General features: G+C 41.1%; 1 long non-coding RNA gene across 1 annotated transcript in view; it reads left to right on the top strand.

Moving 5' to 3' along the window:
• The window catches only part of LOC106725523, a 22,250-nt gene extending 17,035 nt beyond the window's left edge, over positions 1 to 5,215 (top strand). The window contains exon 3 of the long non-coding RNA XR_001361405.1: positions 5,107 to 5,215. This is a non-coding gene — a long non-coding RNA (uncharacterized LOC106725523). The remainder of the gene's footprint in view (positions 1 to 5,106) is intronic.
• The last annotated feature ends 6,092 nt before the right edge of the window (positions 5,216 to 11,307 follow it).

Here is an 11,307-nt window from a genome sequence, read left to right as displayed (position 1 = left end):
CCACTGCTCCTCGCGCGGCCTCTTCTCCCCCTTGGCTCCTCTGCATCCTTGCATCCCCATGAGCGCCGCTTCTTCCCTTCTGGCGGGTGTGCAAAGGTCACCGGTCCCAGAGCCAGGAGGCCCGGGTCCTTCACTAGCGGTGTGACCTTGGAGAAGTCATCTTATCATCTCACCAGTACCGATATCCCACAAGATTGCTTGGATTTCAAGAAAGGAGAAGTTGCCAATAGCCTGGAAAGTAGAATGAAGCTTTTTGCACCTGAATTAAATAAATTGAGTAGATACATGAGTACAACTATCAAGACCAACAAGTAGTTATTTTCTCCATCTTACAGTGAAGAAACGGAGTCCTGCCTGGCTGTCTTGGCTCAGTGGTTGAGCGTGGACCTATGAACCGGGAGGTCATGGTTCGATTCCCCGCTGACCAGTGATTCTCTCTCATTGATGTTTCTCTCTCTCTCTCTCCCTCTCCCTTCCTCCCTGAAATCAATAAAAAGTATATTTTTTTAAAAAGGAAAAGAAAGAAACTGAGTCCTAAAGAGGTTAAACAGTTTACCCGGCTATGATTCAAATTTAGGCCTACCTGACCCCAAACTCTTTTCACACATCATGCTTCCTAATAAAGGTGTGAATCAAGTTGATAGTAGGACAAAATTTGAACTGCAATGTTCCCTTGTTTCTTTAAATAATTATAATATTTTTGAAAGATAGTCATCCTGACCATTTACTCTCACTATGGTTACACAACTATATTCTTAACTGATCAAAGTAGCTAGTCTTTATTCTAAAGATGCTAAAACCACCAAGTCAGAAAGCACTAATTAGACTTGAAGAGATTTTTACTTTCTCAACATTTTATTTTCAAAAATACCAAACCTACAGAAAAGTTACAAGAAAAATATAATGAATACCCATATTAACCCCCTATTCACAAAAGTTTAACATTTCATCACATGTGCTTTCCCTGTGTAAATGTAGGGGTGAGGGGTTGTTTTGTTTTTACTAAATCATTTTAGTTTTTTTGCAGACATTATTACCCTTTATCCCTAAATATTGTATTTCAATAAGTATCTCCTAAGAACAAAGATTCTCCTACATAATCAGTATTCCATTATCACTCCAAGAAAATGTAATATTAATACAATACTATTATCTATAATATACTGAGGCCATATTCAAATTTTCAAAATGTTCCTTTTAGCTGACTTTTTTTTCCAATTCAGGATATAATCAAGGATCATGCATTGCATTTAGTAGTCATGTATTTTAAAACTCCTTTAGTCTAGAATAATTACTAGTTTTGTTTTTTTCTATTATAACATCAACTACCTTGAAAAATCCAATTCTACTGTTTTGCAGAATGTTCCTCAGTTTGTTCCCCATTAGATTCAAATTAAATCATTGTATCGGGTACACTACACATGTAGATGATACCGTGTCTTTCTTGCTACATTGCGTCAGGACGGGTATCATGTCAGTTTGTTCATTATCAGTGATGTTACATTTAATCATTTCATGGTGAAGGCACCTTTTTTCCTTTGTATTTAAAAAGTAATCTGTGTAAAAAAAAAAATGGACAAGAGACTCAAGAAATAGACATTTCTCCAAAGAAAATATATAAATGGCCAACAAGGGCATGACAATATGCTCAACATCATTAGAGAAAAGTACAACCACATGAAATATCACTTCACATCTTCTAGGATGACTATAATGTTTTTAATGGAAAATAAGTGATGGCAAGGATGTAGAGATTTGGGGACTCTCGTATATTGCTGGTGGGAAGGTAAATGGTGCAATCACTTTGGAAAATCACTGTGGAAAAATAGTTTCAGGTTCCTCAGGAAGCTAACCATAGAATTATCAGCAATTCCACTCCCAGGTATATATCCAAAAGAATTGAAAACAGGTACTCAGACAAATCCTTGTACACAAATTTCTGGAGTAGCATGAATTACAGTAGCCAAAAGGTTAGAAGCAACCCAAATATCCATGAGTGCATGAATGATAGAGACATACAATGAAATATTTTTCAGCCATAAAAAGGAATGATGTACTGATACAAGCCACAACGTAGATGAACCTCAAAAATATTATGCCAAGTGATGACCCTGGCCAGGTAGATCCCTTGGTTGGGGTGTCATCTTGATGTGCAAGGTTGTAGGTTTGATTCATCTCAGTCAAGGCACATACAAGAGTCAATCAGTGAACACATAGATGGGTGGAATAATGATTGATCTCTCTCTCTCTAAAAAATCAATAAGAATAAAAAATAAACATTATGCCAAGTGAAAGAAGCCAGGCCACATATTGTAGGAGTCTGTTTATATGAAACATCCAGAATAAGCAAATCCATAGAAAGCAAATTGCTGGTGGCCAATGTCTGGGGAAGAAGTGAGGAGCAACTGTTTAATGGGCATAGAGTTTTATTTTGTAGTTAGGAAAATGTTTTGGAGCTAGATAGAGGTCAAGGTGGTGACACTATAAATGTACTAACTGCCACTGAATACAATTTTGCTCACAGTTCCACATGTATTCTGTTCTAGCATAATTCAAATCGGCTCTTCAAAAATGTATATTTGTAACTTTCAGGTAGGTATAGGCCTTACATATGGAGATAAAATATGCTTTACCTTTTAAAATCAGCCTTATAATCTTTATTAAAGAGTTTAATTGTATTTATTTTTTAACATCTTTATTGTTATATAATATTTATGTAGAAACATGCATAAATCATCAGGATACAATAATAAAGGAAAGACAGCTGTGTTTTAAAATATCAAACCTTGCCCGGCCGGCATGGCTCAGTGGTTGAACATTGACCTATGAAGCAGGAGGTCACAGTCAGGGCATATGCCTGGATTGCAGGCTTGATCCCCAGTAGGGGGTGTGCAGGAGGCAGCCAATCAATGATTCTCTCTCATCATTGATGTTTCTATCTATCTATCTCTCTCTCTCTCTCCCTTCCTCTCTGAAATCAATAAAAATATATTTTAAAAATAAATAAGTAAATAGATAAATAAAATATTATATCTTATCAGTATCTCAAAAGCCCCACCTGGTCCATCCTCAGTCACTACTCCCACAAAGTAACTCCTGTTCTGACTCAGCTGATTAGTGCTTCATGGCTTTGAGTTCTGTGGGAATGAATCATACACTAGGTACTCTTTGGCATCTGGCTACTTTTGCTCGATATTAGTGAGACTGAGCAAGGTGCTGAGTATAGTAATGTTTTTACTTGTTGTATAGTATTCCATTGTATTAATATACCACTTTATTTTAACCCACTGACTCCATTTATTAAACTATTGTCTCTTAACCCCAAATTTACACTTTTATTCTCAGCTTTGTAATGAGGGAGCTGTGTGATCCAGCTAACATTTCTCCAATTAGTTCTGCCAGTTGGGGGCACTAGACAGAGACCTGAAGACTGGGGAAGTGAGAAGGGACTTGTTCCTTCCTGCTGGCAGTACCATCACTTCAGCATAGGCCCTTTACAGCAGCAGTTTGTTCCAGTCTCAGGTTTTATCGTGCTGCTCAAACCAGCCTCAGGTGTCCCCTTAAAAGGATAGTCAATGCCAGACAGTACTACTCCTCAGACATATGGGGCCTACCTCCCTCCTCTACACTTCTGAGGTCCCATAAACCCACTTCTTTACTTTGTTCCCCAGGCCTATTACTTCAGTGTCCCCTTAACCCTTTTTTAGTTCTCTAATACCTATTCAACCAAATGAGGGTATATGTATATGCGCTTGCTTTTAGTAACCGATCTAACAGCACTAAAAAAGTAAAAAAAAATTCTGTTTCTCTCTAGACTGTAATAGATACATGATTCTACCAGTAATGGGTGATTGGGTTGTCTTCAGTTTGGGCTATCATGACTAGTGCTGCTATGAATGTTCTTGTTCGTGCCTTTTGGTGAATATTATATACCTAATAAAGCAATTGCTAAGTTATAGGGTATGTGTGTGTTCAGTTTTAGCAGATACTGCCAAAAAGCTTCCCAGAGTGGCTGTAACAATAATTACATTGATTTTAAGGTATTCCCAGGATCTCACACCTGATTCTCAGAACTTTTAAAATGTAGGTTAAAGTCGCTATCACATTACACTATTGTAATATAACCTCTACTTTTAAGTGTTTATGTTGCAATGCTAAAGAAAACTAGACTCTGTTGCTTGAGGACATACTTTGTGTCCTTAATTCATCTATTAGTACCTGGCACATAGTAGGTGATGTTGAATAAATAATAAGAATAAAAAGTTTAGCGCTAACCGGTTTGGCTCAGTGGATAGAGCGCCGGTCTGCGGACTGAAGGGTCCCAGGTTTGATTCCAGTCAAGGGCATGTACCTTGGTTGCAGACACATCCCCAATAGGGGGTGTGCAGGGGGCAGCTGATCGATGTTTCTAACTCTCTATCCTTCTCCCTTCCTCTCTGTAAAAAATCAATAAAAAACATATTTTTTAAAAAGAATAAAAAGTTTAAATTTCTTCTTTTGAACTAATGTGAAATGGTAATGTAAGTTGGGTCAGTCCTACCTGGGAGATACTCAGTAACCCAGCATACATTCCACTGGGCAGCTGTAAATAAACAGGCCTCAGTGTCCATAGGTTGCTTCTATTGCCCTGCAAGACTGCTTTCTCTCCTCATAGTCCACTTAAATGAATTGATACAAGAATAGATCCAACACCATAGTGGCAGAGGGTTTACTTGTGGACTAGGGCAGCCTTGTGTCTGGCACATCAACCAGAGATTGAACCCGAAAATGTGGCATATGGGGATGATGCTCTAACAACTGAGCTACCAAGCCAGGGCTCAAATCTATTTTTTGTTGTTGTTGTTAATCCTCACCTGAGTATATTTTTCCATTGATCTTCAGAGAGAGTGGGGTAGGGAAGAGAAACATTGATGTGAGAGAGATACATCAATTGGTTGTCTACAGCATGTGCACCAGATCTGACTGGAGCCATGGACTGAACCTGCAACCCACATATGTGCCCTTGACCGGGAATCGAACCCACGACCCTTCGGTGCTGGGGCTGACACTCCAGCCACTGAACCACACCAGCCAGGGCACAAATCTTTTTTTTTTTTTTTTTTTAAGGCTAGTCAAGTGAAGCAGTGGGAGTGGAGAAGGATCAAAGAAATCTGTAACTGGCTGTGATCAATTAGTTGTAAAGCACCACTGCACTCGGACCAGCCAAATCTTTTTTTTTTTTAAATCCCCACCTGAGGATATGTTAAATGATTTTAGAGAGAAGAAGGGAGAGAGAGACAGAGGAGAGAGATACATGCATGTGAAAGAGAAACATCGATTGGTTGCCTCCTGGTATCTCAACTGGGATTGAACCCACAACCTAGGTATGTCCCCCAACTGAAAATCAAACCCAAAACATAGGTATGTACCCTGACCTGGAATTGAACCTGTAGCCTTTGTGGTATACAGGATGATATCCAACCAACTGAGCCATCTGGCCGGGGCCCAAATCAATATTAAAAAAAATAATAAAATAAAATAAACACCCTGTGAGCCCTGATCAGTGTGGCTCAGTTGGTTGGAGCATCATCCCATATATCAAAAAGTTGTGGGTTCAATTCCCCAGTCTGGGTCCATACCTAGGTTGCAGGTTTGATCCCAGTTGAGGCGCCAGGAGGCAATTGATCAACGTCTCTCTCTCTCTCTCTCTCTCTCTCTCTCTCTCTCCCTTTCTCTCTCTCTCAAATCAATAAAAACATATCCAGCAGTGAGGATTAAAACCACTTTGTGAAATAGGCTAGGGCAGTGGTCGGCAAAGTCATTAGTCAACAGAGCCAAATATCAACAGCACTTCTTCAAAATAGACTCGCCCAGGCCGAAAACCGACTACTGCGCATGGGCCCCAAAGTTTCAATTGCACTGTACGTGCGCCCCCACACATGGTATTTTGTGGAAGAGCCACACTCAAGAGGTCAAAGAGCCATGTGTGGCTCGCAAGCTGCAGTTTGCCAACCACTGGGTTAGGGTAGATGTCCCTGAGGTATAACAAGAGGTATATTTGACTTATATTTCCCAGTTCTTGGCCCAGTGCTTCTAAAACCTTTGGAATTACCTGAGTAATAGGGTGTCTTTTGTTATTCATAATAAGCCCCTTTAGATCATAGCTGGCCCATTTAGGGTAGGGCCCCTGTATATTGTCAATATGAGGCTGGTGACCAGAAAGACCAAGTGATGAGAAAGTGGGAACTTGCAGCCCTAGCCCTGACCTGCTAGAGGTTGAGCCCTATAAAAGCCCTTGAACAAGGTTGGAACATCCAGACTAGTGAAGCATTAAGGTGCTGGGAGATTGGTGTGCCAGAGAGAGCATGGGAGCTTTGAGTGCCTCACCACCCAATACTTCGCTCTATGCATCTCTTCTACTTGGCTGTTACTGAACTGTATCCTTTATAATCTTACCTAATAATAGACAAAGATGCTAATTGACCATACCTTCGCTACGCTAACCAGCCAATCAAGAGAGTATGCAAATTAACCTAACAAAGATGGCGGTTAATTTGCATACATAGGCTCCAAGCTATGGAGCGAAGCCTGACAGCCTGGGGGCAGAGCAGCGAGGCCTGACAGCTCCAGGGCCAGCTCTGGCCGGAGCCCGGTCAGAGCGAAGGCCTGGGTCCCGGGTGCCAGAGGCAAACTGGTTCCAGCAGCCAGGGGAAATGAAGGCCTATTGCATGAATCTCTTTGTGCAACAGGCCTCTAGTAATTAACAAGATGCCTTCCTGAGTTCTGTGAGCCTGTCTTAGCAAATTATCAAATCTGAGGAGGGGATTTGGGAACCCCTATTTTATAGCTAGCCAAAAGCACATGTGGTCTCTCCGGGACTTGCAACTGATATCTGAAGCTGGGAGTTCTCATCATAGCCACATCAGCAGGCAGACTCTCCAGCTGCAGCAGCAATTTCTGGAGGGAATCAAAGCTCTGATAACCCAATCCCCAGTTCCAAGGAGAAAACTGAGTTGACACTCATGCATTTCTATATATACACATATAGTGCTGCTGGAAATGAGGTACCTAAGTTTCCTAAAAACAAATAAACTGAATATCCTGAGATCAAACTTATCTGCTAATAGTTCCTGGCAAGCATTAAAATCAATTTAGCAGAGGTAATGATGCTGGAAGTGTCCAGAAAATTAGTTATGCTGAGATGTACAAAACAAAAAAATGCCGACTGTGAATATTTTTAGTGGGATAAGGTCTGAAGAGCAGATCAATGTCTTCGCAAAGTACAAACAAGGTAGTTCTGTGCTGACAAGCTGCAGTCACAGAGCATCACCCTGCACCTTCACTTCCAGTGCAGTGGGAGCCTCTCTCACTTGCAGCACCCTGGACAGAACTTAGGACTTTTACTTTTTGTTTTGTTCTGTTTTCCCGTTAGCCTCAGCAGCTTTCCGGCGTCTTGCTTAGGATTCTCTTAGACCCTACAAGGTTTAAGAACATGCTCCTTCACTTCTTCATCTTAAACCTCAAAGAAAAACTGTCTTCTAAGCAGTTTTCCCCCTCGATTGTTTTGTTCAATTATATAAACTTAAGGCTTTTTAAAATGTCAATGTATAAGCCAGGGAAAACAGGTAAAAACAGTTTCACACTTAAGTTGCAAGATTATAATGTTTCTCAGTGGGTAGCTAGTCTCCTAATACCCAGCCTTCCTCACTACAATTATCCCAAGCTCCTAACACCAGAACCAGACTTTCCCATCCCCTGCTTCAGACTTCTCACTGTGAATCACAGCCTTCTAGAAGCTTGCTTCCCTTGGCCCTAGTGGAAGAAAAAGTTCACCTCTTCTTATTTCCCTTGAGCCACCCTTACAATTCCGCTCCTTTGTCCTGTACCAGATCCCACAACTCCCTCCAGCTGCAGATATCACTGGACACCTACCTGGAAACCATTTTCCTTTGCCTCCATGCCGGCAGGGCGCTAGTCTTTGTTTCTGTGTCCGCCGTCCCTCCAGGATTTGAGGACAGCAGGATTTGACTGCTCTAAGCCAGTGGTTTCCAAAGTTCCAGGATCTCTTGATACTCTTAAAAATGGTTGAGAACTTCAAACAAAGTTTGTGTTATCTATCACTACTCATATTAGAAATGAAAACCAGAAAATGTTTATCTATTTATTTATTTATTTATTTATTTATTTATTTTAAAATAACAGTATACCTACTATGTGTTAATTGAAATAACATATTGTAATTTAAAAAAATAACTATGTTCGCCCTGACTGGTTTGGCTCAGTGGATAGAGCGTCGGCCTGCAGACTAAAGGGTCCCAGGTTCGATTCCGGTCAAGGGCATGTACCTTGGTTGCGGGCACATCCCTAGCAGGGGGTGTGCAGGAGGCAGCTGATCGATGTTTCTCTCTCATTGATGTTTCTAACTCTCTATCCCTCTCCCTTCCTCTCTGTAAAAACTCAATAAAATATATATTTAAAAAAATATGTTTTCCAAAATAAACTATTAGAAAAGTGGCACTGTTTTTACATTTTTTTGCAACTCTCCAACTCTCTCTAATCTCAGACTTCATAGAGGACAGCCTCTCCTATCTACACCTACAGTCAATCCATTGCTATGCCATATCATGTGACCTCTGGAAGACTCCACTGTCCACTCCTGAGAGAATGAGAATGAAAAGGAAAACAGGAAAATTGACTAGACTACCTAAACTGGCCTCTAGAGCTCCCCAGTCATGGTGATCCCTCAGGGAAAGCATGTGACCTAGTTCTTACTGAGACATGAAGGGACCGCCTCTAGAGGGCTTTTGGGAAAGATTTCTTTGCCCTTAAAAAGAGCGAGTGTGGTGTGGCTCAGTGGCTGAGCGTTAACCCATGCACCAGTATGTTGCCAGTTTGATTCCCGATCGATCCCAGTTGATGTTTCTCTCTCTCAATCTCTCTCTTCTCTCTCTCTCAATTGGTGGGGGAAAAAACACATATCCTCTTGTGAGGATTAAAAAAAAAAGACTAGAAACCACTCTAAGTATATGAAACATAAAGGGATTTAACACAGAATATGAGATGCTTGGAAAGTCATTGAAAGGGCTGGAGAGCAGATGTCAGTGGCTGCCACTGGACTTGGTTCAATATCACATCCCTGTAGCTGCAATTCAAAGATTAGGAAGCTGCCACAACTGCCTCTCACAAAACTGACCAGACTTGAGACTCCATTGTTAGCACTCACCACTTCAGCCTTCTCAGTGACAGGAAAATGGTTTCCATCTTTCTTTCACCTTGTCCTCTCTCTACTGCATCTAGTTGGCAGAACCTGATTCACAGCCAGAATTCTAGCTGCCAAGGAATCTGGAAAATATGGTTTTTGCTTTCTAAATAGAAGATAACTAAAATGTATATTGAGTGAACTAATATCCATAAAGTTATTTTATCTACACGCAAAGATTTTATGTAAATGAATTCAGATATTCACCTTCTGTTAAGGGCGTAAGATCTGACCACATTGGAACCTCATCTCCACAAGCAACATGTACATTCTCTGGTTTGCCAGAACCTCACAAAGCTTGCTTCAGACAGCGACATCCGGTAAGAATAGATAGTAGAGCCAGGTTGCTCTGGTTTGAATCCTGTATGGACTACTTTGTGCCCTTGAACAAGTAATTCATTATCTCTGTGTCACAATGTCCTCATCTATAACATGGGGATTATAACAGTATCTATGTCAATGAGCAATGAGTCATTGAGAGGATTAAATGAGTCAAAATATTTCAAGTGCATAGAAGAGTGCTGAGCACATAGTAAGGGCTATATATTTGTATATGTTTGTAATCATCATTATCACCATCAGCATCATTTTCCTGGTCCCTGTAAGCACTTGAGTTTACCATCCCTGGCTCAGACTCTCACACTTTAATTAGAAGCACATATTGTTTAGCTTCAAATGCAATATATCAGGCCCCAACCCAACCTTGTTCAGTAGGTTCTATTTGGGGGATGAGTATTTTAACACCCAACCTGATAGTCGAACATTTTTTGATATTGCATCCCATCAACAAACAACATTTGAACAGATTACTCTCAATATGACCTTTACTTATTTCTATACAACTATTACATAAATTATGGGATCAATATTTTATTGGAGAAAAGGCCATGTGACAACAAAGGCAGAGATTGAACTAGAGCATAACAAGCCAATAAATGCCAGAAACTAGGAAGAGACAAGGAAGGACCCTTCGCTAGAGCCCTCACGGGCTACATGGAGCTGCCGACACTTTGACTTTGGACTTGATCGATGTTTCTCTCTCATCAATGTTTCTGACTCTCTATCCCTCTCCCTTCCTCTCTGTAAAAAATCAATAAAATATATATTTTTTTAAAAAGTGTCTCCCTTACGAGCAGGAGAAAGATAGGATGTTTGCTTTCACCACTCTTATTCAACAAAGTACTAGAAGTCCTCACCACAGCAAGAAAAACTAAAAGGCATCCAAATTGGAAAGGAGGAAGTAAAACTGTCATTATTTGCTGGTGATGAGATATTGTACATAGAAAAAACCCTAAAGACTCTACAAAAAAACTACAACTCTAGTCTGCCCTCCCTCCACTGGAGCCTAGGGCAGTGGTCATCAAAGAGCCACATGCGGCTCTTTGGCCCCTTGAGTGTGTCTCTTCCACAAAATACCACGTGCGGGCGCACATGTACAGTGCGATCGAAACTTCGTGGCCCATGCACAGAAGTCGGTTTTCCGAAAGGAGATAGACGAAACAAGTATACAAGGCGAGTTTGGATGGGAGAGTTGGAATGCGGCTCTCGAGCCACATGCGGCTCTTTGGCCCCCTTAGTGTGGCTCTTCCTAAGCCTTAGGAGTACCCTAATTCAGTTAATAACAATGTACCTACCTATATAGTTTAAGTTTAAAAAATTTGGCTCTCAAAAGAAATTTCAATCGTTGTACTGTTGATATTTGGCTCTGTTGACTAATGAGTTTGCCGACCACTGGCCTAGGGTGACTGCAAATGAAATTTTGCATGTTGGCCCTTTAAGAAGGTGCCTGAGTTTTTAGCGGACTCCTGTCTTTCCCCACTGCTTTTTACAGCCAGATGTTATGTGGGCACCTCTTCCAGACTCTGATACTCTGGCCTGGAGAGCCTAGCTTGGGCTTGAGACCCCACACTTACCAGGGGGAACTTTCCCGCAGCTCAGATATCCATCCAGAACCTCAGCCACCATTGGGAGTGGGGCCAGCCCTTTCCACGTCTCCACCCTTCCTACCAGTCTCGATGTGGCTTCTTTTGTAAATCCTTGGTTATAAAACTTCTCTTCAGCCAGTCTTC

This window comes from Myotis brandtii, unplaced genomic scaffold (genome assembly GCF_000412655.1).
Source record: "Myotis brandtii unplaced genomic scaffold, ASM41265v1 scaffold17, whole genome shotgun sequence".
NCBI classification, from domain to species: Eukaryota; Metazoa; Chordata; class Mammalia; order Chiroptera; family Vespertilionidae; genus Myotis; species Myotis brandtii.
Note: the sequence above shows the minus strand (reverse complement) of the source record. Positions and strands in the feature narration are given on the sequence as shown.